The sequence below is a fragment of the Rhinolophus sinicus genome, linkage group LG06, assembly GCF_036562045.2.
Source record: "Rhinolophus sinicus isolate RSC01 linkage group LG06, ASM3656204v1, whole genome shotgun sequence".
NCBI classification, from domain to species: domain Eukaryota; kingdom Metazoa; phylum Chordata; class Mammalia; order Chiroptera; family Rhinolophidae; genus Rhinolophus; species Rhinolophus sinicus.
Window position 1 is genome coordinate 88,892,570 of NC_133756.1, and position 25,378 is coordinate 88,917,947.

The 25,378-nt window shown below is 37.5% G+C and overlaps 1 long non-coding RNA gene across 4 annotated transcripts in view; it reads right to left on the reverse strand.

Annotated features, from left to right (window-relative positions):
* The window catches only part of LOC141572188 (uncharacterized), a 289,511-nt gene that overhangs the window by 183,805 nt on the left and 80,328 nt on the right, over positions 1-25,378 (reverse strand). The window lies entirely within an intron of this gene.

Consider the following 25,378-nt stretch of genomic DNA (forward strand, 5'->3'; position numbering starts at 1 on the left):
ACAGTAAATAAAATGAAAAATATATTAAAGGGAATCAACAGTAGATTAGTTGAAGCAAAGGGTCAGATCAGTGATTAGAAGGTAAAGTAGCAGAAAACACCCAATCAGAATAGAAAAAAAAAAAAAGAATTTTTTTAAAAAATCAGGAAAGTTTAAGGCACCTCTGGGACAACATCAAGTGTACCAACATTCACATCACAGGGGTATCAGAAAGAGAAGAGAGACGGCAATGAGTTGAAAACCTATTTGAATAAATCATGATGGAACACTTCCTCAACCTGGTGAAGGAAACAGACATACAAGATCAGGAAGCACACAGAGTCCCAAACAAGATGAGCCCACAGAGGCCTACACAAAGACATAAATTAAAATGCCAAAGGTTAAAGACAAAGAGAAAATCTTATAAGCAGGAGGAGCAAAGCTGTTAGTGACCTACAAGGGAGCTCCCATAGACTGTCACTTGATTTCTCAACAGAAACTTTGCAGGCCAGAAGGGACTGGCACAAAATATTCAAAATGATGAAAAGTCAGAACCTGCAACCAAGATTACTCTATCCAGCAAAGCTATCATTTAGAATCAGAGAACGGATAAAGAGCTTCCCACACAAGAAAAAGTTATAGCAGTGCATCAACAAACTAGTAAGAAATTTTAAAGGGACTTCTTTAAGATATAAAAATATATATATATATAAGAAGAAGAATAAAATGGCAATAACTACATATCTATCAACAATTACTTTAAGTGTAAATGGATTAAATGTTCCAATCAAAAAACAGGATGGTTAAAAGGATAAGAAAATAAGTCCCTTATATATGCTGCCTATGAGAGATTTACACCTGATAGAAACACACACAGAGACTGAAAGTAAAGGGATGGAAAAAGATATTTCATGAAAATGGAAACGAAAAGAAAAGACTGGGGTTGCAATACTTATACCAATATATTTACACCAATACCTATACCAATACTTAAACCAATACTTATACTAAATAGACTTTAAACAAAGGCTATAAAAGAGACCAAGAAGGGCCCAGTAATCCCACTCCTGAGTGTTTATCCAGAGATATCCAAAACACTATTTCAAGGGGACATGTGCATCCATATGTGCATTGCAGCATTATTTATAATAGCCAAGATTGGAGGCTGCCTAGGTGTCCATTAATGGATGAATAGATAAAGAGGAGGTGGTACATATTTACAATGGAATATTGCTTGGCCCAGGAAGGGAATGGGTTCTTGCCGTCTGTGGCAGCATGGATGGACCTGTGGTATGGTGCTGAGGGGAGTATGTCAGACAGAGAAAGACAGATGCATTGTGATTTCACTTATATATGGAACCTAAAGAACAAATAAACAAACAAACAAAAACAGAAATAAACTCATAGATACAGAGAACACATTCATGGTTGTCAGATTGGGGGGCTAGAGGGTTGGGGCGAGGGGGTTGGGGATGTGGTTGAAAAAGGGAAAAGGATTAAGACATGCAAATTGGTTGTTACACAGTAGTCATGGAGATGTAGGGTATAGCATAAGGAATATAGTCAATAATATTTTAATCACTATGTATGGTGTCAGATGGGTACTAAGTTTATCAGGATGATAAATGGGTAGTAGATTTATTGGGGCGATAGATGGGAGGGTGGTTGTGAGGCAGAGTGCAAAATGTAAAGGGATTGAGAAGTACAAATTGGTAGTTACAAAATAATGATGGGGATGTAAAGTAAGGCATAAGGAATATAGTCAATAATACAGTAATAACTATGTATTCTGCCAGGTAGGTACTAGACTAGTCAGGGGCATCACTTTTTAAATTATATAAATGTCTAACCACTATGCTGTATACCTGAAATTAATATAAATTAATGTTGAATGTCAACTGTAATTAAAAAATTTTAAAAGGGCGGAAAACGTGAGGAGACTAAGAGGACCAAATGTCCAGGTGTAAAACAATTAAGTCATGGGGGTGTAATGTACAGCATGGGGAATATATTCAATAATATTATATTATGATAGCATGGTGCGGTGTCAGACGATTGATGGATTGATCATGGCGATCACTTCTTTAGGTATCTAAGTGTCAAATAACTATGGTGTACACCTGAAACTAATATAATATTGTATGTTAGCTATATTTTAAAATCTTTTTAAAAATTAGGGGCTTCTTTGGATTTATGTGGAAAGACAACATCTGCAGAATTTACTAAAAAGTGAGTAGCATGTGCTTTAGTTTGGTTTGATTAAATATCTGAGAACTTTTTTTAGCAGCTGCCGTTAATAAAACCAGTCATGAATGCCTTTTTGCCTTTTCTTTCACTCCTTATGTCTTTCTTTTATTTTCTTTTTCTTTTCCTCCTTCTTTCCTTCCTTCCTTCCTTCCTTCCTTCCTTCCTTCCTTCCTTCCTTCCTTCCTTCCTTCCTTCCTTCCTTCCTTTCTTTTTCTTTCGTTGCAAGGCATACAAAAATAAATGTTTGAAAACTTCAATTCATGATAGGTATCAAAAGATAGATCAGGGATCATGCTGACCTTGTAGGAACACACATGTGTTGCTCAACTGAGAAATACAAAAGCACTAATAACAAAATTTTAGTCAGTCAGAGGTACTCCTGGACACAAGGCAAGTGGGGTCCTGCCCTCAGCTCCACACTTTAGAGGTTGCACTGGGGTCTCCTCCATCTGTTTCTCCTCTCTGCACAAAACATCCACAGAGCAAGAGGACAGGTCTACCCAGAGCCTGCGCGTCCACTTCTAGACCATGCCTCAGGTTCTTGGAACTCTAAAATTTCCCATACAAATGGCCTCAGTCCTATTTCTGGGACCAACTGCAGCCTCTTTCTGGCCCCAAAATGTCCAAGTTGCTACTAGTGGGGTGGGGGACATGAACAAAGTTTAAACATGCAGGTAGGATGTCCCCACACATGTTCCCAAGGTCCCTTACTGGGTAGCCTGAGGCAGAGAGAACACTGGGCCACAAGCCAGTGCTGTCTCTCCAATCTGCCATGCTCCAGTTAAGAACTCCAAGCCAACTAACAATCGTGAAGTCTAACGTCGCCTTCCAGGTGCTTATGGCTTTGGGGGTATTTTGTCAATCTGGAAAGATAAAACATCTTTTATGTAATATTTTGCTATCCTGACTTATAATTTAAAAATTAAGACATGTGTAGTAACTAGACCTCCACTCTTGCCCCCGGTACTACTAATGTTAGGAGTCAATAAAGACAGAAGTCAATAAATAAAATTGAGACAGAAGAATATAACACCTAAAAGACTAACAGATTGATAGCCTTTCCCCTCCAAATTCCCAGTAAATGTGAATTCCGGGATGGGAAGAACCTCAGAGCCTGCCGAAAAGCCCATGATAAGATCGATGCTCATTAAATATTTGTGGAATGAATTAATTAGGAGAAAACATGTTCACTGCATGTTCAATCTGACAACTAACACTGGCTATATGATATAATTTGGGGTATCTACAGGGAAGCTCACCGTGACCATCACCACCTCTTACCCCATACCAGCTCACCTAGAATCCTCCATGCTGTTGATGAAGTCACCATTCTCTTCATCTCCTGAGCTTGACACCTCACAAGCATCTTTGACTTCTCCCCTTTTTCTACCTCATCCTCAGCCAATCAGCAACCAATACCACAAACTCCCAGTCCCTCAACAATCTCCATACACTTCTGCCCATTATAGGGACACCAGTGAATATTTTTCCCTATTATGCGACAACATCTTATATTTGCTTCCCCATTAATACCAAGCATGGGGATTCACAACCAGTTGGCATTGAGGACAGTTTGTTAACTATTCATCAAGTAAATATTGGATGCAATAAAACTGTTTTAAAACTGTTTTATGTTCCTAAATTAATATGAGGTCTGACAATTAAGTTCGTGAACACATTCTAAAAGTGCTACATATCTCATTGCTGAATATCACTACAGTCACTTTCAAAGTACTCCCCTTGGGTAGCTAAGCACTGATGCCAGTGCCTAGTCCACCCTTCAAAGCAATTTTGGAATTCTTCTTCTGGAAAGGCCCTCAGACCTGTTTTTGTTACCCTTGATGTCCTGAATGTCATCAAAATGTATTCTTTTCAAAATGTCCTTTATCTTTGGGTAAAGAAAGAAGTCACTGGGGGCCAGATCAGGTGAGTAGGGAGGGTGTTCCAATACAGTTATTTGTTTACTGGCTAAAAACTCCCTCACAGACAGTGTCATGTGGGCTGTTGCATTGTCATGATGCAAGAGCCATGAATTGTTGGCGAAAAATTCAGGTTGTCTAACTTCTTTACGCAGCCTTTTCATCACTTCCAAATAGTAAACTTGGTTAACTGTCAGTCCAGTTGGTACAAATACATAATGAATAACTTCTCTGATGTTAAAAAAGGTTAGCAATAGCGTTGCAACAAGTTCTCAAACTTAATTGTCAGACCTCATACATGAACACTTTGTGTTAAGAGTGTAGGTTTTGTAGTCAGGCTGTTTGGATTCAAATCCTTGCTCTGCCACTTCCTATTTGTGTCATCTTGTACAAATCAAGCTCAGATTCCTGTAGAAAATGCAAATGATGATAATACCTACCTCATAGGATTGTAGTGAGAATTGAGTTGACGTGAGTAATGTAAAAAGTGCTCAGAACAGTGCCTGGCACACAATAAGCATTTGATACATGTTAGTTCTTATTTTTATTTTCTCTAATCTTTTCAATAACCTTACTTGGTAGGTTCTATTGTCCTCATTTTATAGATAAGTAAACTCGTGCTTGGAGAACCCAGCATGCTCAGCATCACAGAGCTAGCTTGGCACAACTGAATTCTGAACCATGAGCAACCCACTCCGGCCTTAAAGGGTCTCACCCCTCCCTGCACTACTGCAGGCCACAGGGCAGTTACTAATGCCCTGTGACTCAGAGTGACAGTAACAATGGTACAGATACCAGACAGGAGCAAACCCCTCAGCCCAAACTGCCTTGTGGTTTCACTCCCTGGAAATAGGGAAGCAGAGCTGGGGTAATTCCTCAAATCACACAACCCTTTGAGTCAGGCCTGGGAATAAATGTGGGGCTGAATATTTGCTTCCCACGAGCCCTCAGATCTGCCCTACCACTTCCTCTGGCACCAGAAGTACACTGTGTCTGGCATGTCCGGATTTGGTTGCACAACACTCAGGCTATATAAAGAGCCACATGGCAGCCACAGGAAAAGAAATTTGAGGTTTTGCAACTGGTACCAAGACAGCTTAATATTTAATAGCTTTAGAAACATAGGACTGGCTAAAAAATCTTGTAGGACTCAATAAATACCTGGGAGCTTGCCTACATGACAGAACACTCCTGATCTTGACAACTAGCCACTTCACTGCTTTTTAAAACCACCTCTGTCTCCTCCGCCATATACCATCACCATCCTCATCTCTACCCATGACAAATTAGGCCCTTAATCAAAGGCCTTAAGAAAGTAGAAGAAGTTGTTCTTACCCTAATAGGAGGTTTTAAGCTCTCAAAATCTTAAGGATCTCACATGCTAGGTTTCTTTGTGTTAAGAAAGCGTTTTAAAGAACTTGTACAGCGCATACCCCATAGCAAGAAAACATGCTAGGATACTACAGGAATAATCCTCATGCCAGTGGAAGCAAAAGTGAGTAAGCCACAGAAGAGAGGACTCTAGAATGTTTTCAAGTTATTCATTGGCTTGAAGAGGTATTTTTTCTTAGATTTATTTTTAAATCTTAATTTCATGTCAGGCACTTTGTGGTTATAATTTTACTGTAATCTTTGAGAATTTCTTATTTTTCAAAGGTCTTCATTAATTGTTTAATTCTCTCATGTTTGGATATTTTGATAAATCAAATTTAGCAAGTTCTTTAAGGTCAGATCTTCAGGAATATGCTGTTTAAGTAACAGTAACCAAAAGCTAACTTAACTCAAATTTTAAAAGTAATGTTAACCAAGAAATTTGGTTCCATTTTTCTAAAACTAAAGAAAATAACTAGAAAAACTTTTTCCCCCAGAGTTCTTTTTTTTTTTCTCCAGAGTTCTATACTTAGTTTAATTATGCAAATAACAAAACATGCTGATATAAGAGATCTGTTTTTCAAAACAGGATTTTTCAAATTATACATCATCACATAGTCCACTGATAGGTTATGAAATCAATTTAGTAGGTCACAAACAACATTCTTTTTTATAAAGGAAATAGAATAAGATAAAAACCAATTAGAATGCATTGCCCTGATAAGTATAGTTTCACAAAATTTTTCTTTCAACTACTTACATGCATACAGATGTGTGTGTGTGTGTGTGTATGTGTGTGTGTGTGTGTGTGTGTGTGTGTGTGTTTATTGGTAATGGGTTGCAATATAAAATGTATTTCTTATTGTAGTTTGCTGGAAACGTGTCTGAAAGCCCCTATAGCATGTCCTGGAGTTAACATATCTTCTGTCTTTTCCTATATACCGGTTTACACCTATAGTTTGGTACAGTCAACAAATGTTTTTTGAATGCCTATATGAGAATTGACATTTTTGCTCATTACCCAGCATTCCAAATTATCTAAGAAAGGTTCATTTATGTTCACCATCCTATAGTGAATTTTAACATTAATTAAAATTAAAAGGGTATTTGAGTTAACTGCCAGTTAGCAAAAAATTAAATTAACTAGAAAACATTATTGTTTAAACATACTGGTTGTTATTATAAATAATCCTTTGGAAACTTGAAACTGAAAACTACTTCCTTAGCTCTTTTTTTTCTTTTTCCCATCCTGTGCACACACTGATAAGTTATTACAGGGCAAGGAGTGTTTGGGGAGGATATGAGTTAGCACAGAATTTTTCATTCAAGAAAAAAATGTTTGTTTTGAGAAGAAATGTCACGTAAAAATTACACAGATTCAAAACTAAGCAGTGTGTGCTTTCTGAAGCTTGACAATGTCTCTTTTGGCATAATGGCCTAGTCCACTTAAATACTATGAACTTTTACCATTATTTAGAAATTTATTTTTAAGTAAAATTCCATCTCAATGAAATTTACTATCACAAGCTTTTAAAAAAATTTCCTTTAATCTGCAGCTTAGAGCAATACCGAAAAACTCACTGATATTATAAGATTCTGCATTTGTGGGGAAAGACTTTGCTAAAGAAACAAATTAGCAGTGTAAGTCAGATGGTTGTTAAAACATTTAAATCATTTTAACTTAAAAAATTTTAAATGACTTTAGATACCTTAACTACTTTAATGAAATATCTCGAATATCTCACACAGAATAAGCTGTCAACAAATGTTGATTAAATGGCACATTTGAAGAATTAACAAATGAAGTAACCAAGCAATAGCAATAAAAAAAATTAGATGAAATAACTTTCTTTCTCAAGGTTTCATAGCTGGTAAGTGGCAGAATGGGAAATATTGTGAAGTATGAAATTCCAGACTGGGACCTGGAATTTGAGATGAGACATGAAATTCAATACTGGCCTTAAATTCTAACAATCTGAAGCGAATGTTTTGAGATGCTGTACTTGTAAGAAAGAGCCTTCCCATCCCACCCCCATCATCAAAAGTCTTTGCCCACACCTTTTTGGAGTCTTTGAGAAACAGTATATAGTTGAGAGAGAGAGGGAGAGGGAGACAGAGAAAGGCTTGTGTCTCATCTACAGGAATAATCATGTTCACAGTAGAGATGGGAAAATGAGGAGGATATGCAACCATCAGACTTGCAGGGGCTCTCAAGCTAAGACACCGATTCCCTCAAAGCAATTTCCCTCCCTCATGCTCACACGGCCCTGGCAATTCAGCGTCTGGATCTGTCAGTCATGTTCTTCTATTGGAAAACTGTAGACCCTCAGCCTTGCCCAGGGAGGCAGAGCCGGGCTGCTCACTGTACAGTACTGGCTGCTGATGGGGTAGACCTGACACCCATTAGGCAGATTAATTCAAAGAGCCTCACACAACAAGTGTAGGAATGGTGAGCTACACCAGCTAAGTTAAGTTCTTCTGAGATGTGACCTGGAAATAATGGAGAAGGGAATAAAGACTGTGGAGAGAAATGAGATAATAAGAGAGAAACCAGATGAAGCCAAAAGGGAAAGACAAGGAGGTAAAAGGGTCTCTAAAGCTGATTTCCTGTTCCAGTTCCAGTCCATGAATGCTATCTATGTTCTATTTTAAAAAATATTTTTGTAAACACCTCTTTTTTCCGTTAAGGGATTCACTAAGTTTCTTCTCCTCATCAATCCATTTAAATTCTCACTGGGGATATGAAAATGAATTAAAACCATAGGCACTCCTGCATAAGCATCTATTAACCATGATCTCATATTAACTGTGTCACCCAGACCTTGTTATAAGTTGACAGAGACCTGTGCTTTTTCCAGAGGGTTCCTGGTATATGTAAAAATGTCAAAACACCTTTGGGCAAGTTGCAGAAAAGTTAAAGCTTCCCAGTGGACCTTTTGTTCCTCAGTCTTGTCAGTGGCTCTTGGCGACCATATAAACCTTGTCTAGAGAACATAGCAAAACTCAGGACTTGAGGCTCCAAGTGAACCCAAAGCCAAATAATCCTTTTGCCTTCCACTCTCCTGGACCTTGGTATTATTTTAGGAAGAAGAGGGCAGAGCTAAAACTGAAGGGTAGGGGACACGGGTGAATGTGTAGAGCAGAGGGACGTATGGTTCCCGGTCTAGGTGCAGGAGACTCTCAGCGGTGGCTGAGCATGAGTGCTGGGAACCCAAGGGGATACAAGGTTAGGAAGGAAGAGGGAACGCCTAATCAAAGGTGAGAACAACAGGAAGAGGGCAAAATGAAACAGGTCACTACACATTTTTGCCTAGGGTCTAGTTCTCATAACACAAATATACATGTTTGCCTTAGGTTTCCGTCTCATGACACTAAATCTCATAATTCAGCTTTCATAACATCAACATCATACTTTACAGTTTACAAAGGGTTTTCACTCACATTATCATATTTAATTTTTACAACAGAATTGGACAATATTGTTATTAAATCATTTTACAGGTAATAAAACAAAGGTCAACACTATTAACTTTGGACAACACAGGGACATGCCGTTCAGGACACAGGCAGATGAAAAGCATCCCCCAGACATCACCACTTCTGCCTTACCTGTCCATGTGAAACCAAGAGAGAAGAGAGACAGAAAATTTCCTTTATCTAGACTAAAGAACCTTAATTCAGTATAAATGGATATTTCAGCTATAGTTATTTTACATCCATGATTGTTTTAGGAATTTACCCTTAAAACACTCCATCTCTTTTTTTTTTTTTTTTAATTTATTGGGGTGACAATTGTTAATAAAATTACATAGATTTCAGGTGTACAATTCTGTATTACATCATCTATAAAGAAAAGGTGGTCCATATATACAATGGATTATTACTCAGCCTTAAAAAAAGAAATTTTGCCATCTGAAACCACATGGATGGACCTAGAGGATATTGTGCTGAGTGGAATAAGTCAGACAGAGGAAGATAAATGTCATATGATTTCACTTATAAGTACAATCTAAAGAACAAAATAAACAAACAAACAAAAAAGAATCCATCCCTTCTGGGTGCTCAACTATATGTGAGGTCTGACAATTGAGTTTGCGAACTTGTTGCAACAATGTTGCTAACTTTTTTTGTAAATCAGAGGGATTATTCATTAAGAATTTACACCAACTGGACAAACAGTTAACCAAGTTTACTATTTGGAAGTACTGAGAAGGCTGCGTGACAAAGTTAAGACCAAAGTTAAGACGACCTGAACTTTTCGCCAACAATTCATGGCTCTTGCATCACTACAATGCACCAGCTCACACGGCACTGTCTATGAGGGAGTTTTTAGCCAGTAAACAAATAACTGTATTGAAACACTCTCCCTACTCACCCGATCTGGCCCCAAATGACTTCTTTCTTTACTCGAAGATAAAGAAAATATTGAAAGGGAGATATTTTGATGACATTCAGGACATCAAGGGTAATACAATGACAACTCTGATGGCCATTCCAGAAAAAGAGTTCCAAAATTGCTTTGAAGGGTGGACTAGGCTCTGGCTTTGACGCATAGCTTCCCAAGGGGAGTACTTTGAAAGTGACCATAGTGATATTCAGCAATGAGGTATGTAGCACTTTTTGTAGGATGAGTTTGCTAATTGTCCGACCTCATATATGTATATAGATATATGTATATAGATATATAGATATATATCACTTCTTATTTTGACACAAAAGGTGAATATTTCATTTAAGTGGGCTGATTGAAAAGGGTAACACACTATCTTGGTTGCTCTACTTAAAAAGAGATTCTTTATGCTTTCTTGAGGTTTAAAAATAGCTTGATTTTGCAGCACAAGTTTGATATTGCACATCTAACACATGAAGCACATCAGTGAAGGCCTTAAAATTAGGCTCTCTCACTCTCTCCAGTCTTAGTTTCTTTTAAGCTTCATGCTGTAACTCAGAAATTCTTGTTTTTGTTTTGTTTTTTTGAATCTCTGTAAATGTGTGGGATTTAAAGAACGAAAATTAGCATATATATATATATATATATATATATATATATATATATATATATATGAATTCATGGTTTATAAAATATTTGCATAAGCATCGCATACTATTCCTCACAATACTCAGAAATCATTATTCCTTTATGTAAATGTTGATACTCAGTATCAGAAAGACTGAGTAACTTGCCCAAAGTTTCACAGCTAGTTAGTGGCAGATCTGGGATCAGAACCCAGAATACTGCATTCAGTGTCTGTCTACTATTCCATGCTGATTTCTGCATCAATAGGAAATCCAAACAGGATAATTTACTTAACAAACAAGAAATAAAATACTACTCATTCATTCATTCAACAAATATTTCCTGAGCCCTTGCTAACTGCTCTTTTCTAGGTACTGGGGATATGGCATCGAAAAAATAGAATCTTATATTTCAGTTGGGGATCCAGGTAATTATCAAGATGTGTGTGTGTGTGTACGTGTGTGTGCATGCATTCACGTGCAGGCACAATGCTAGATAATGATAAATATTAAGGAGAAAATTGAGCACAGATGTAAGGGGGACAAATCCTTATTCATGTGCACCAGAATACAAGACTACTCCTGACGACTCCGTTTTTATGATTTTAGTAGTAAAGCTGCTGCAAACAACCCAAATGTTCACTTTCATGAAAATGGATGAATAATGTGTGGCATATTCACAGAATGAATATTATGAATATTATGCAATAGCAAAGATAAGTAATCTATATCTGTAAGCTACAATACTATATTATAATATATAATTTATATGTAATTTATACATCAGTATAATAACATAAATATAACAAATTATATAACTATTACACATGCTATGTGATGTATATATTAATATGCAAACTATATGTAATTAATATACAATATTGTAATTTTCTTGTAAGCTAATCATAATATTAATATACTAAAATTATGTTGACTAATAAAATATAAATTAAGTGGGAAAAAACAGGAAGTCTCAAAAGACTGCATACAGTATGATGTCACTTTTATAAAACAAAAAAATAAGAAAACTAAACAATATACTGTTCAAACATACACACGTAGTAAAACTATTTTTAAGCATTTAAAACACAATTCTAATGGGAAAGCAGAGGGTTGAATCAAACAAAAACACACAGAGCTGTTTCAATGATGTTGAGAATGTTCTAATACCTAGGATAGGTGGTGGGTTTGTGGGTATTTATTTTGTTACCATGCTTCAAATTTTATGTATGTATTATTGTGTATTTATAAAATTTTACATAATAAATAATGAAAAACCAGTACAGAAAGAATGGTATGCTATCCTTGATCATTTCAGTAGAATTTTACATTTCAGTAGAAGAGGTCCAAGTTTACCTGTATAGTATATTAAAGTTTACAAAGGTCTTTCTCATAAATTGTCCTTTTTAAATCTTGTGTGGTGGTTATTATTTCTGGTTTATAAATGAGTAAACCAAGGGAGAGATTAAGTGACTTATTTAATTTCACATAACTAGTCAAAGAGAGAGATATCTTCATTGTATAAAATTAATCCTCCTATAACTATTAGGAAGCATAGGGCTTCCTTATTGAACAAAAGAGCAAATAAATCCTAGAATGTTACAACTGGAAGCAGCTTAGAAATAAGACTTTTCCATCTCTTCATCACAGGTGTTGAAACTAAGACCCACATACATTAGAGATTTGCCCAGCATCACACAACTAGTTAAATGGAAGAAAGGCTAGTTGTCTCATGTCTTCTGACTCCAAGTTATGCTTTTTTCACTCTGCTGGACTAGCTTTTAATTGTGTGACATTATTATTTTGTAGCCAGTTAGAATAGGAGAATCCAAAACCTGAACTATAAGACATGTACAAGTATTTGTTATTCAGAAGACTGTTAGAGAACTCTGATATATACAATAGAAAACTGTAATGGGGAGCCTTATTTATAATATGGGAGTATTTTAATTTATGGACATTGGTTTGATATTCGAAAGAAATACCTATCAGATAAAAAAGGACAAAACAACTGCTTCCTGGCAAAAGAAGGGGGACCTTATCACCTAAACCAGCCCCAAGCTGAGTGTGTAACATCTGGGGCAATATTAGTAGTGCTGGTTCTTCAACTGGCATAGGATTCATTAAACTGTATACAAAATGAGGTGTTGTGTCAGTCCCTCAAGAATACTAAAAACCTCAGTAGTCTTTCTCAAACTGCTTATAATCTATAGTTATTAAAGATTTTAAATACATTTAAATAAACCCTGCAGTGATTAGAAAAGGAATTACTATAGGAAATAGAATGAGGGAATGGAACAAGTACTAGACTTGGAGCCAAAAGACCTGGGTTTGAGGGCCAGCTCTGTCATTTACTTGCTCTTTGCAGTTAAACAAGGTACTTGACCTCTCTGATCCTTTACCAATTTGTAAGGTGGCAATGATAACTACCTTACAGAAAGATATTGTATGGGAAAGGCTTTGGAGCTTTTGTGCAAAATCCTGTGATTCAGTCATTTGATCATTCAATCATTCATTCAATAAACATCTGTTAAGCACCTATTTAATGAGTGGATAAAACTGTTCTAGATACAGTCAGATATCCAAAGATACAGAAGACCTAGTGTGGCCCTTCAGGAACTTAAGGGGACTTTTTTTGCTAAGGTACATAAATAACTACAATGGGAACCTGCACACACACAGGATTAGTACACACACACACACACACAGGATGTAGGACTACAGGGCTGAGCGAGACCAGTTCTGACTAGAGGGATAAGGAAAGGCTGCTTAAGAAGATGTCACTGGCCAGTTTTTAAAGAATGGGTAAAATTTCTAAAGGAAGTGGATGGCATTCCAGGCATTCCAGGTTCATGAAAAGCATGAACAAAGGCATAACACCTTCTGATAGCTGAATCTTTAACATTTGCCTCCTATAGAGGCACCTGGTTCTGCATGAGGTCACTTCATTCTCCAGTCTTCTTCCATGTAAGTCTACTAACCCCACAAACAGACCATGAGTTCTTTGAGAGCCAGGATCATGTCACAGAGTTTAAGACAGTGCTGAGTCCACACTGGAGGCTCAGTAAATGAGTGGCTGGCATATTTTTAAGGGAAGTTTTGTGTACGCTTTCCAGATGAGAGGGTGGGGAATAGATAATTGGCAGCATAGGAAAGTACTTTAAATTAATGGGAGTATTGGTATATGGAAACCAGTATGTTTTCCAACAGACTTTGCCATTTTCCAACAAACCCTATGTTTTTTGTTTTGCAAAGCAATAGAGTTATTGCTCTAATTTGGAAAGAACACACACACACACACACACACACACACACACACACACACACACCAAGAAGGGGAGAGCAAGAGTTGATCTCAAAAGCTGATGTGTGACTTGTGTTTTGGATGCCAGTAATGACAAAACAAAACAAAAAAAGCTGGTAATTAATGATTTTCTCAGAGTTTTAAAGATTTCTTTCTTTCTCATAAAGAACATTTAACCTGAATTCATAGCTATCGTGTTTCCCCGAAAATAAGACCAGGTCTTATATTAATTTTTGTTCCAAAAGATGCATTAGGGTTTATGTTCAGGGGATGTCATTCTGAAAAATCGTGCTAGGGCTTATTTTCCAGTTAGATCTTATTTTCAGGGAAACACGATACTCAGAGCAACAAGCCCAATGCCAATTTCACAGGTATTAATGTCTATGACAACATCTTTCTCTTGGCTGTGGTTTTTTGTTTTTTTCTTTTTTCCATAATTATATTGCATTGTTATTAGGGAGTTCTTTGATCAATTTCCTGTCCTTCAAGCCTGAGATACTTTGAGTGAGTCCTAATATTAAATCTAGAACACATGGCTTGAATTAGAAGCTGTAGGAAGATTTGCCCCCAATATAAAGTCATTTGTAGGAAAAATATTCCAAGACACTCTATGTGTAAATTCCTAACAAATGTATTCCCAGTGAATCTTTTTTCTCACTCTTTTGGTTCTGGGAAACAGCAGGAAAAAATATATTGCCAATAGAAATATTTTTAAACTTTATTTTTATTCACTTTGAGATAAACCTTAGAGTACAAGTTTTTGAGATGTCCTCCGGCAAAAAAAAAAGAAAAGAAAAGTAGAGCTATGCCAGCAATTACTTTATGGTTTGATTTTGCACAAAAAGAGATAAAACCCATATATCAGAGAGTTGGTATTGATATTTTTGTAAAGAAAGAAATGCCAAGCAATCATCCAGTATTACTCTAGGGAAGTTTTCTGGTCTGAGGGTTTAAAAATATTTTTATTTATATAAAAGTACAAAGTAAGATCAATTTCATTTCCTTTTCGTTAAACAGCAGGAGGCAATTTGTCTGCATTGTACTTGAGAGATACTCGTCTTCCTGCTTTTAGCAACATACAAAATTGTCTTGAAAAAGACAGCAATACCCAGGAAAGAAGATATCTTTTCATATTTGTATCATATATTGGATTCTAGAAAGATTGCTCTTGAGAAAGGGCTCCAAATTGATTTTTGACTTTTCAAAAAGCAATCTTCAGTGCTAAAGCAGAATGTGAAGGATTGAAAAGGCATCCAGTTATTTGACTCTACACAGCTTCCTTGGATAATTCAAGGAGAAAACACTTTATTTACTCATTCCTCTATCCATTCATCCAACAAAAGCTCCCTGAGACTCTCTGGTGTCAGGCATTCGTTCAGTCCTAGAGATACAGTGGTGAAGAAGTTAGGCATGGCCCTGCCCTGTGCATGTTAAATGATCTTCAGGATTCCTGCTCTTTCAATCATAAGAAAATCATGTTCTGTTCAAGGATAGAGAGAATGCAAACAAGGAAGCCTGCCAAAATAATGATAACGTTAAAAATAACAATTCTGTAAGGAGTGCTTGTGCTTTACATCATAAAATTACTTCCATCATTACATTTGTCAAAAGATGTGTCTAAAAGCTTATTGCTTCTAAATCAGTAGGCTTCAAGGTCAATAAAGTTGATTATTAAATGATTGTTCTGTGTACAGTCACCATTAGTGTAAGTTCAAGATTTCAAGGATAGTCTCATAGAATATTTTCTCACATAAAGAATGCTTCCTATTGGGGCAGCTGCCTGCAGGACAAAGCATGGGAAGCTGAACAGAGCACCTAACCTGTTTTTCCCTCTGGATAATATACACATAATTTAAGAAAGACTGCCATATAGCGCAAGATCGAGGGAACCTATGTAACATGTCTCTTTTATCATAAATTTTAGTTTATGATAACCTGTAGTTTATTCAATACAAGCCTGTTCTTCCTTATTTCATTCACTTCAAACACAAAACACTTTACTTTATAAAATAATCAAAAGATCCTCTTTTGTACCCATTCCTGGAGACTGGAATCAAAGAGGGGCTACTCTCATCTTCGAGGGTGGCTCTGAATGCGCAAACAAAAGAAACTTCATAGTGACTACTGATCCTGGAAAGGTCCCGATCATGTTTCCCAATCGTGCTTTCCTCCATCCTGATAACTAGACTGTGTCTTTCTGTTTTCACCAGCAGAAAATATAAAAATCAAATTGTCATATGCCTCAAAGGCCTCATTTAGAAAATGGGATTAATGCTGACACCTACTGCACAATGCCCGGCTCTCCTGAACATAATGAGAACTGATGAACTAGAGAACCCTTAAGTGCTTACAGTAAATGACTGGCTAACATGAGGCTTCCACCTCCCCGATAACTTTTCTTTCAGGGATATTTGATTTGAAGTGACTAAAGTACACAAAACTCATATGACTAAATTTTAAATGGCACTATCAACATTAAGTTTTCTAATTATGGCATTAACATTTAAAAAAATAGCAACTGTAATTGTCATAAAGTGTTACATAGATTTAGGAGCGGGGGAAAAAACATTTAGTTAACATGCTTCTCATATTGATAGCAGTTATATATCATATTTCCTGTAAACACCTGTCCTAAAGTCAGATTTTGTGTTAGAGCATTGTTGATTCAGAATAAGATATTTGAGTTCAAGCTGAACAAATCTTCACATAGAAGAAATAGTTATAGACCCTAATTGTTGACTCCTTTGTTTTAAATACTAATAATAGTAATAATATAATATTATAGCAATAGCAGCTAACACTTGCAAGCATAAAATGTGAAAGTCAATTTTATACATTAAATCATTTAACCATCACAGCAGCCCTATGTAGAAAATACTATTATTATCTTCATTTTTACCTATAAGGAAACTAAAGAGCAGATATATTAAGTACTTTTCCCAAATTTATGCAGCAAATAAGAAATGGCTTCAGGACTCAAACCTAGGCAGTCTACATTCACGATGCAATAGAATTAACACCCAGAAGAAGAAAAAATTCTAATACCACTTCGATATATACTGGGGCTGCCAAAAAAAAATGTATACATTTTAAGAGTTGTTATCTCTGTGGTATGTGCGAAGTTGAATTAAATTATGGTAGCAATGTGTAATATGACATTCGCTCAAAAGATGGTGTTAATCAAATGAATGCTAGTGTCATTCATTGTATGACAATTTTAATACAGTTTTTTCAAATGTATACATTTTTTGGCACCTTCTGTATTACAATTAAAAGAGGCGGGGTAAAAAATAACAAAAGAAATCCTACAGTCCCTGGAAGTGGAGAAGAAACTAAATGCATCATCTCTCAAACAACATTTCTTTTTTTTTATTATTAGTTTATTGGGGTGACAGTTGTTAGTAAAGTTACATAGATTTCAGGTGTACAATTCTGTATTACATCATCTATAAATCACATCAAACAACATTTTGTTAAAAAAATTTATTAGGTTAAATCATAAAATTATATCATCAACAATAAAACTAACCTCAATACGATATTTGACAATTAAGTTTGCAAACTCATCCTAGGAAAAGTGCTACATACCTCATTGCTAAATATAACTACGGTCACCTTCAAAGTACTCCCCTTGGGAAACTATGCACCAATGTCAGCGCCTAGTCCACCCTTCAAAGCAATTTTGGAACTCTTTTTCTGGAATGGCCATCTGGAATGGAATGGCAATGGCTGCCGTTGTATTATGCTAGATGTCCTGAATGTCATCAAAATGGCTTCCTTTCAATATTTCCTTTGTCTTCATTGTTGTGATACAAGAGCCATGAACTGTTGGCAAAAAGTTCAGGTCATCTAACTTTTTCATGCAGCCTTTTTAGCACTTCCACACAGTAAACTTGGTTAACTGTTCATCCAGTTGGTACAAATTCATAATGAATAATCCCTTTGATATCAAAAAAGGTTAGTAACAGCGTTGCAACAAGTTCGTGAACTTAATTGTCTGATCTCCTATCTTCCAACTATGGGTAAGTTGATAATTTCCCCTGAATTTCAAAAGTTTGTGTTAGAATATGCAAGATTTTAAGAAATTATCTCATTTTAAGTCATCCATTTCTTACTAGATCCATCATTCTCAACCTTGGTTGGAAAACCAAACAACATTTCTTCATAGGAGAGACTCAAAATAGTTTCACAATTAAACAGGTTTATGAAATACTGGATTAAGCCAAGTGAAACAGTGTTTTTTGCTGGAGCGTGTCTTAGGGTCTTAATATGCATTGTGAGTCTGAAGTGGAAAGATGGAAAGGAGGAGTTATCAAGAGCACTTTTTCTTTTTTGTGGGTGGACTAAGTCATCTTATAATAGGTATTACTGGAACCGATAATACAGATGGTCCCTGACTTATGATGGTTCAACTTATAATATTTCAACTTTACAATGGTACAAAAATGATACACATTCAGTAGAAACCGTACTTCAAATTTTAAATTCTTATCTTTTCCTGGGCTATCAATATGCTGTAGGATACTCTCTCATGATGCTGGGTTGTGGCAGCGAGATGCTTTTGCATAACTGTCAGGAAATGTAAGTATTCTGAGCATGTTCAAGGTAGGCTTGGCTAAGCTATGATGTCTGGTAGGTCAAGTGTATTAAATGCATTTTCCACTTAAAATATGTTCAATTTCTGATGGGTTTTTTGGGACATAACCCCACCGTAAGCTGAGGAACATCAATACTATAATTTAACATAATATAGTATAATATAATATAGTATAATATAATACAATATAATAAATATAACATAACATAACATAAATACTTCTTTCACTCATAGTTCTATAAGAATCAGAAGATCATGGAAGCGCTCTCTTGGCAGTTACTTCTCCAAGTGGGAGGAGTGAGGTTGTTCACCCCACTTGAGCATGATGATGGCTGACGTCCACCAACTGACAGTCTAAGAGGCAGCAGGCTGGCACATCCCATACTGGAGGGGACACAGCAGCCACAGCAGAGAACTGCAGCGGCCTGGGCCACTGCGTAGTCAGGCTAATGTGAGGATCCATGAGACCAAGATCAGAGGAAAAGAGGAGGCCATGAAAGATCCAAAATGGCCAATTCTGGTAAGTAGAGAGGCACAACTGGAATGGTAAAGACCGCTATATGTGAATACATACACAATATCCCTAGGGCTTGCTGAATGAGTTGAGAGGAATTGAGTGTAGCTGGAGTCACCTCAATTATTCAGGTAGAAGTTGAATCATAAAAATAATAACAATTGCAGCTACCATTTATTAAGCCCTTACCCAGGTGCTAAGCACTATACGTTAATGACTTTATATTATTTAATTCTTAAACAACCCTGTGATGTAGATACTATTATTCTCATTTTATAGTTAAAAAAAAACAAACAAAAAACAAGGCATAGTTCAGTTTACTTGTGTAAGATCAAAGAACTAAAAAGCCAGGAACAGAAAGCAGTTAAAGTAAGTTTTAAAATGTAATGTAGGTCCTGTAAGCTCTATACCTCTTGCTTAAACCTTCCTTTGGTACCTCTTTCATCTGAAGCTAAACTCTTAATCCTGGCTCAAGGTCAATATAACTTAACCCAGCCTATCTCTCTCTGTTCTGGATATCATTTGCTGAGAAATAAACTACCCCAAAATGTAGTGGCTTAAAACAACCATTGAATTATATCTCATGATTTTCTGTCAGGATTTTGAGCAAGGCTCAGCTAGATGGTTCTTCTGGTTCATGAGGCATATACTAGAGTCTCTCAGTGATATTCAGCTGGCAGCTAAGCTGGTCCAAGATGGTTTCACTCACTTATCTGGTACCTTGGCAGGGACAACAGCTGGAAGGTGGGGCTCAGCTCAGCCTCATCCTCTTCGTGTATTCTCAGGGCCTGTCCATGTGGTCTCTCCAGTAGGTAGTCAGTCTTCTTACATACATTTCAGTTTAGTGCCACAGAGGACCAAGATAGAAGAGCCAGTATTCTCAAAGGTTAGGCTCAGAACTGACACAGCATCATTCCTGCCACACTCTAGTGGTCAAAACAGTCAGAGGCCAGCCCAGACTCAGGGGAGGAGAAACAGACCCACCTCCTACAGCAGGTACCTCAAAGAACGGGTGACCATCTTTGATCTGCCACACTCTTCAAACTCATCTCATCCTACACTCCCTTCATTCACAGTGCTCCAGACACATGGACTGTCTTAGTTCCTCAATCAAATCGTTATTCCTCTTTAAGGACTTTGTGTGTGTCCATATTCTCCTGGCTCCTCCTTGTCATTCTGGTCTCAGCTTAAATGTCACCTCTTCATAGAAGCCTTCTCCGCACCACCTGTGGAGGCCTCTCCTGGCTGCCCAATCTAGTTCCCTTATTTATTTTGATGACATTATTTCTATCACTGTGAGACAATCTGTTTTTGTTTTTGTTTTGTTTTGTTTGTCCTATTTCCTCCAATTAGAATGGAGGACCTTGTCAATCCCACTGGCTCCCTCACTCTGAGCACTTAGAACCATGCCTGGCACAAAATGAGTCCTTTGGAAAGATTTGTCAAGGGAAAGTATGTAGTGAATTGGGATTCAAAACTAGATCTGATTGACTTCAGAGCTGAAATCAAAGTGTCTTTGTAACCCTTTGTATTCAGGCAGATATAGTCAGCCTAGGCCTTAGGGAAAAGATATTACACAAAGAAGATAGGTCATGGGCACAGTTAAGAAGGGACTCGCCTGCAATGAGGCTGCAGTCAGATTAAACTACATGGAAAATGCGTGGAGAATACTTCATTCTAGCAAAGCCCAAACATTTCTTTGTTTGACTTCATTTCAGCTATTTTGGTTTTGACTCTTAATGATGAAAGGTCTCCAAGGTGTGGTGTTGCCTCGAGGACATTTGCAGCTGGGTCTTGTTACTAGCTAGGCTCCTCCAACTCAGCTTTGCCGGGGCCACACCACAGAGTTTTGCCCTGTCCAATCTGGAAATGGGTCACAGCCATGTTTGTGCCGAAGCTTTAGGGAAACATGGTTTATAAACACGTGTTTCCTCTGAGTCAGTGCACAGACTTGTCCCTTTAGTACAAACATTCCATTTGGTTTTATAACTGGGGAAGGAGAGGGTGGGAGCCAAGGCTAACTGGGATCGGGTTTGAAAGGAAAGGGGAAGTGAGTAAATTTAAATAGATTTTTCTATATTAGTGAGAGTCACAAAGAAACCCTTATCTGGGTTTCAAAGGCATGCACAAAGTTTCATCTTTATTTATTTATTTGCCTTAGTAAGAGAAAGTTCACAAAGTAATTTCTTCCCCTCAAGTTTCTATAAAAATGCTGGCAATACGGCAAAAGTTTTACAAAAACAGTTTAAGAACAATTAAAGCACATATAGCCATTTATTTAAGTTTATATTAAATGTCCTTTACTAAATAAAAAGGAATTTTCCTTCTAATTTCCAGGCATTGTCTACTATATTATCCTTTAAATAACCACCTATCAGCTTTTATCATTACTGTAAGTTTTCTATGGATTATGCACTCCAGATCAAAAAAATTATTTATTTTCTGCCTTTTAAATACATCATTCAATCTCATAACTTAATACCAGGCTTCTCATCTGTAGAAGATGTCTCGTAATAACAATAGTTGCTCACAAATAACTCATATATTATGAAATTGATATAATTAAACCATAGATATAAAAATATGATTGTTGGGCAGCTGGTTGGCTCAGCTGGTCAGATAGAACAGTGCTCATAACACCAAGATCACCAGTTCGATTCCCACATGGGTCAGTGAGCTGCGCTCTCCACAACTAGATTGAAAATGACAACTTGACTTGGAGCTGATGGGTTATGGGAAAAACACACTATTCCCCAATAAATATATATATATATATATATATATATATATATATATATATATATATATATGATTCCTAATTCAGTCCTTAGCCACTGGACTTGATGTAAACTATCATCATAATCATTAACCTTCAGGAACATTGATTAGGTGCAGAGTCCAATGCCTGGCACTGGGACTATAAGAGTCACAATCCCTGACCTCAAGAGGACTATGATTCAGTACAGAATGAGATATGAGTCCTCTGAGCCATGGAACTTTCATCAGTAATTTAGAGTGCTGCATGTGAAAATACTGAATTCTGTGCTTGGCATAGAGTGCAAGGACCACAAATTTTATAGCAGATTTGGTCAGTATCCTGCCTAGAGTGCTCCCCACATCCTCCAACTGCCAATAAGAATTCTGCTCCCAAGTACAATGTGTGTGCAGTGGGAGAGGGTGGGGAGGAGGTGTTTCCCACACCACCAAGCAATCCTCATGCACCAGCGGGGTGTCCTACAACTCAACTCAATTCTGACACTATCTACCTGGAGATAACATCACATCCCACAGGTTAAGGGTTCAATCCCATAAGACGGCTCCCTCCACCAATTTCAGACACCAGTCATAAGTTCAGGTTGTCGCCTGTGCTTCTGACTGAGCAGCTATAGATGACAGGTTCCAAGGACCCCCCTCCTTGACTTCAACTAATTTGCTAAAGCAGCTCACAGAACTTAGAGAAACATTTTATTTACTAAATTAACAATTTATTATAAAAGAATTTAACTTAAGAACAGCCAGATGGAAGAGATGCATAGCACCAGGTATGTGGGAAGGGGCTGCAGAGCTTCTGTGCTCCCTGAGAATACCACTCTCCCTGAATCTCCACATGCTCACCAATCTGAAAAAACTCTCTGAACCTCATCCTGTTTTGTTCTGATGGAGGCTTGATTGATTAAATCTCTGACCACTGGTGAATGATTCAATTTCCAGCCTATCTCCCTTCCCTGGAAGTAAGGGGGTGTGACTAAAAGTTCAAATCCTCTAATCACATGGTTGGTTTCCCTGGTGACCAGCCTTCATCCTTAGGTTACCTAGGTGTTTTCCAAAAGTCACCTCATAAACATAACAAAAGACACCTTTATCATTCTCATCACTTAAGAAATTCCAATGTTTTTAGCAGCTCTATGCCAGAAATGGGAGGAAGACCAAACACATATTTCTTATAAATCACAATATCACAGCCTAGAACTAAGGGTTTTTTTCAGAAGGCTGCACTATAGCCACAGATATCTCTCCCACCTCACCCCACCTCTGACACACACACACACACACACACACACACACACACACACACACATACTCACATACTCACAAATGTGTGGCAGACGGGAAGTACCCGGAATTAATACCCCCACCCCCAGCAATCTTTAAGGTTCAATCACCCATTTTGGTAGCTGGCTTAATAATACACCTCTTCTTGACTGCTTTCCCTTTCCTGTATCATTTCCTCCTTCCCCTGCTCCTGTTTTATGGAATCACCTCTTAAGTATCTGCACTTGAATCCTTACCTTAGGAACTACTTCAGGAGAAAACGCCACCACACTGAGACAGTTTTCTTCCTTATAAAGATAAGACAGTTATAATGCCCAGATGAACCAACCAGCTTTGCACAAAATAAAAACTCCATCTCATTACCATATCTGTCTTATTAATCTTGGTTATCGCTACTACTTTATAAATATCTAAAATATAGAAAGCAAATTTATATTTCGTAAAGCTCTTTAATAGATACTGCATCATTTAATCTTCACAAACATCCCTTAGAGATAGAGAAAACTGAGATTGTAAGATGTTAAATGACTTGCCAAAAGTTACAGGGTCAGTAAGTGAGAGAACTGGACCTCAAACCAAAATTTTTAACAACAGATAACGGTGCTTTCCCCACTACCTTCCGACTATTGGGTGAGACGATATATGTAGTTGAGAGCAGACTCCTTTGCATTCCTGGAAAAGTGACTCTAAGTGCATGTTATCCTGTTAGGGTCAGGTATTCCATTTTTTGCATACAAATATGAACTTTTTAAGCTGTCCTTGTATGAGAGAATGGTCATCATTTAACATCTCTGGTAAGGGCTTACATGGCAGAGTGTTCTGAAGAAAGACAGTAAGTGAATATAGAGTATAGTAATCTGGTTTTTATGGTTCCATAACACTCTAGAAGACTGTAGAGATCTAAACTAGCCTGCTAGGTTAACTCTTAGGGCCTGAAATCAGAGGCCTTGAAGTGTTTGGAAGTGTGGATAAACTTGGCAGCAGCAGGGTATCAGGAAACACAACGCAACTCCTAATTCCTCTAGCATTCTCCTTTCTCTTCTAAGGAAAGCTTTAGTTTCTCCTCCATGAAGTAAGCCTGGTAATAGCAATATCTGATACTAATACTTCTTGCTATGTAAAAAGATTCAAGAAAGAAATGCAAATTCTTTATTCTTGGCTACTACTGCTGTGTACCTGCTCTGCTGCTGTCATATCCTTGGTGAGCTCAGCTGAGAGACATGAAAGAAACTCAGTCACACAGGTCAGTGAGAAGAGTGGGAAACAAATCAGGACTGAGGCAACAGGTCTCTGAGTTTGCTGTTTAAATACCAGTGTCCAATGCTCCAGAATGCTCCAGAACCAAACCAGTGGATGGACCCAGTGGCAGGGATTCCAGGTAGAGATAATATTACACTCAAGTGGCTGGAGAAAAACAACTCTAATCAATACAGAATTCTATTCAGAAGCTGGATGAGGTGTAGAACAAGGTCTGGCCTGGAAAGGGAAGTTGGCTGTGGACTCCACTGATTGTCAAAGATTTCAGGAAGAAGATTCAGTCCCAGTGCAAAAATGGGCTGTTGAGCAGGAAACCAAAGCTTATGTATTCCTAATTTTCCTGATGTGACCTGTTTAGGAGGCCTCAGGGACGGCTATGGCTGGGTGGGCAAGTGCCCAGAGTTCCCTTCAGGTGTATCAGTCAATGGGTCAATGCAGCACAATGGATTCTAGACTATAAGACTTGGTTGAGATGGGATGTGGGAGAGGGGGTAGGAAGCCTCCTCTTTACCTGTTTTAGGAACCACCACAGAAGTGAACTTATATGTTGATTATAGTGAGAAAGAAAGGGGAAGGAAAGGGCTTTGTAAGGACAACAGAGGAATGTATACTGTGCTCCCCGCCCTCAAGGAGCTGACAAGTTAGTGAGCCAAGCCACAAACCCATTAAAGAGTCAACAATATCAAAGAATTTTAGAACTGATGGGCAAAATATAAAACCCAACAACAGGTTATGGATTGATTAGTTTGGGCTGGTGTAACTGAGGGTGGCTTCATGGAGAAAATGGAGAAATTGGGCAGCTTTGGAAGCAGTAGCTACAAAGTAAATAACTACACTAAATAGCCTTATTTGCAAGGCTTGTTGACATGAACACCTTTGGAAAAGTAATTGATTTGGCTCACTAATGTTTCTTATAAATATGAAGGACCCAGTCACTCCCACCCACAGCTTCCTAAGGATTTTGGAATAGGCACATATGGTATGCAGAGTGCCATTTAATATTTACTCTGTCTCACTCTGAGAAGAACTACAACAGGATGTGGACTCTTAAGCCTGCTAGACTGGGCCTCCGATTGCTATTCTAGGGTGTTTTGTTGATTACCCAGAAAAAACTCATAGGA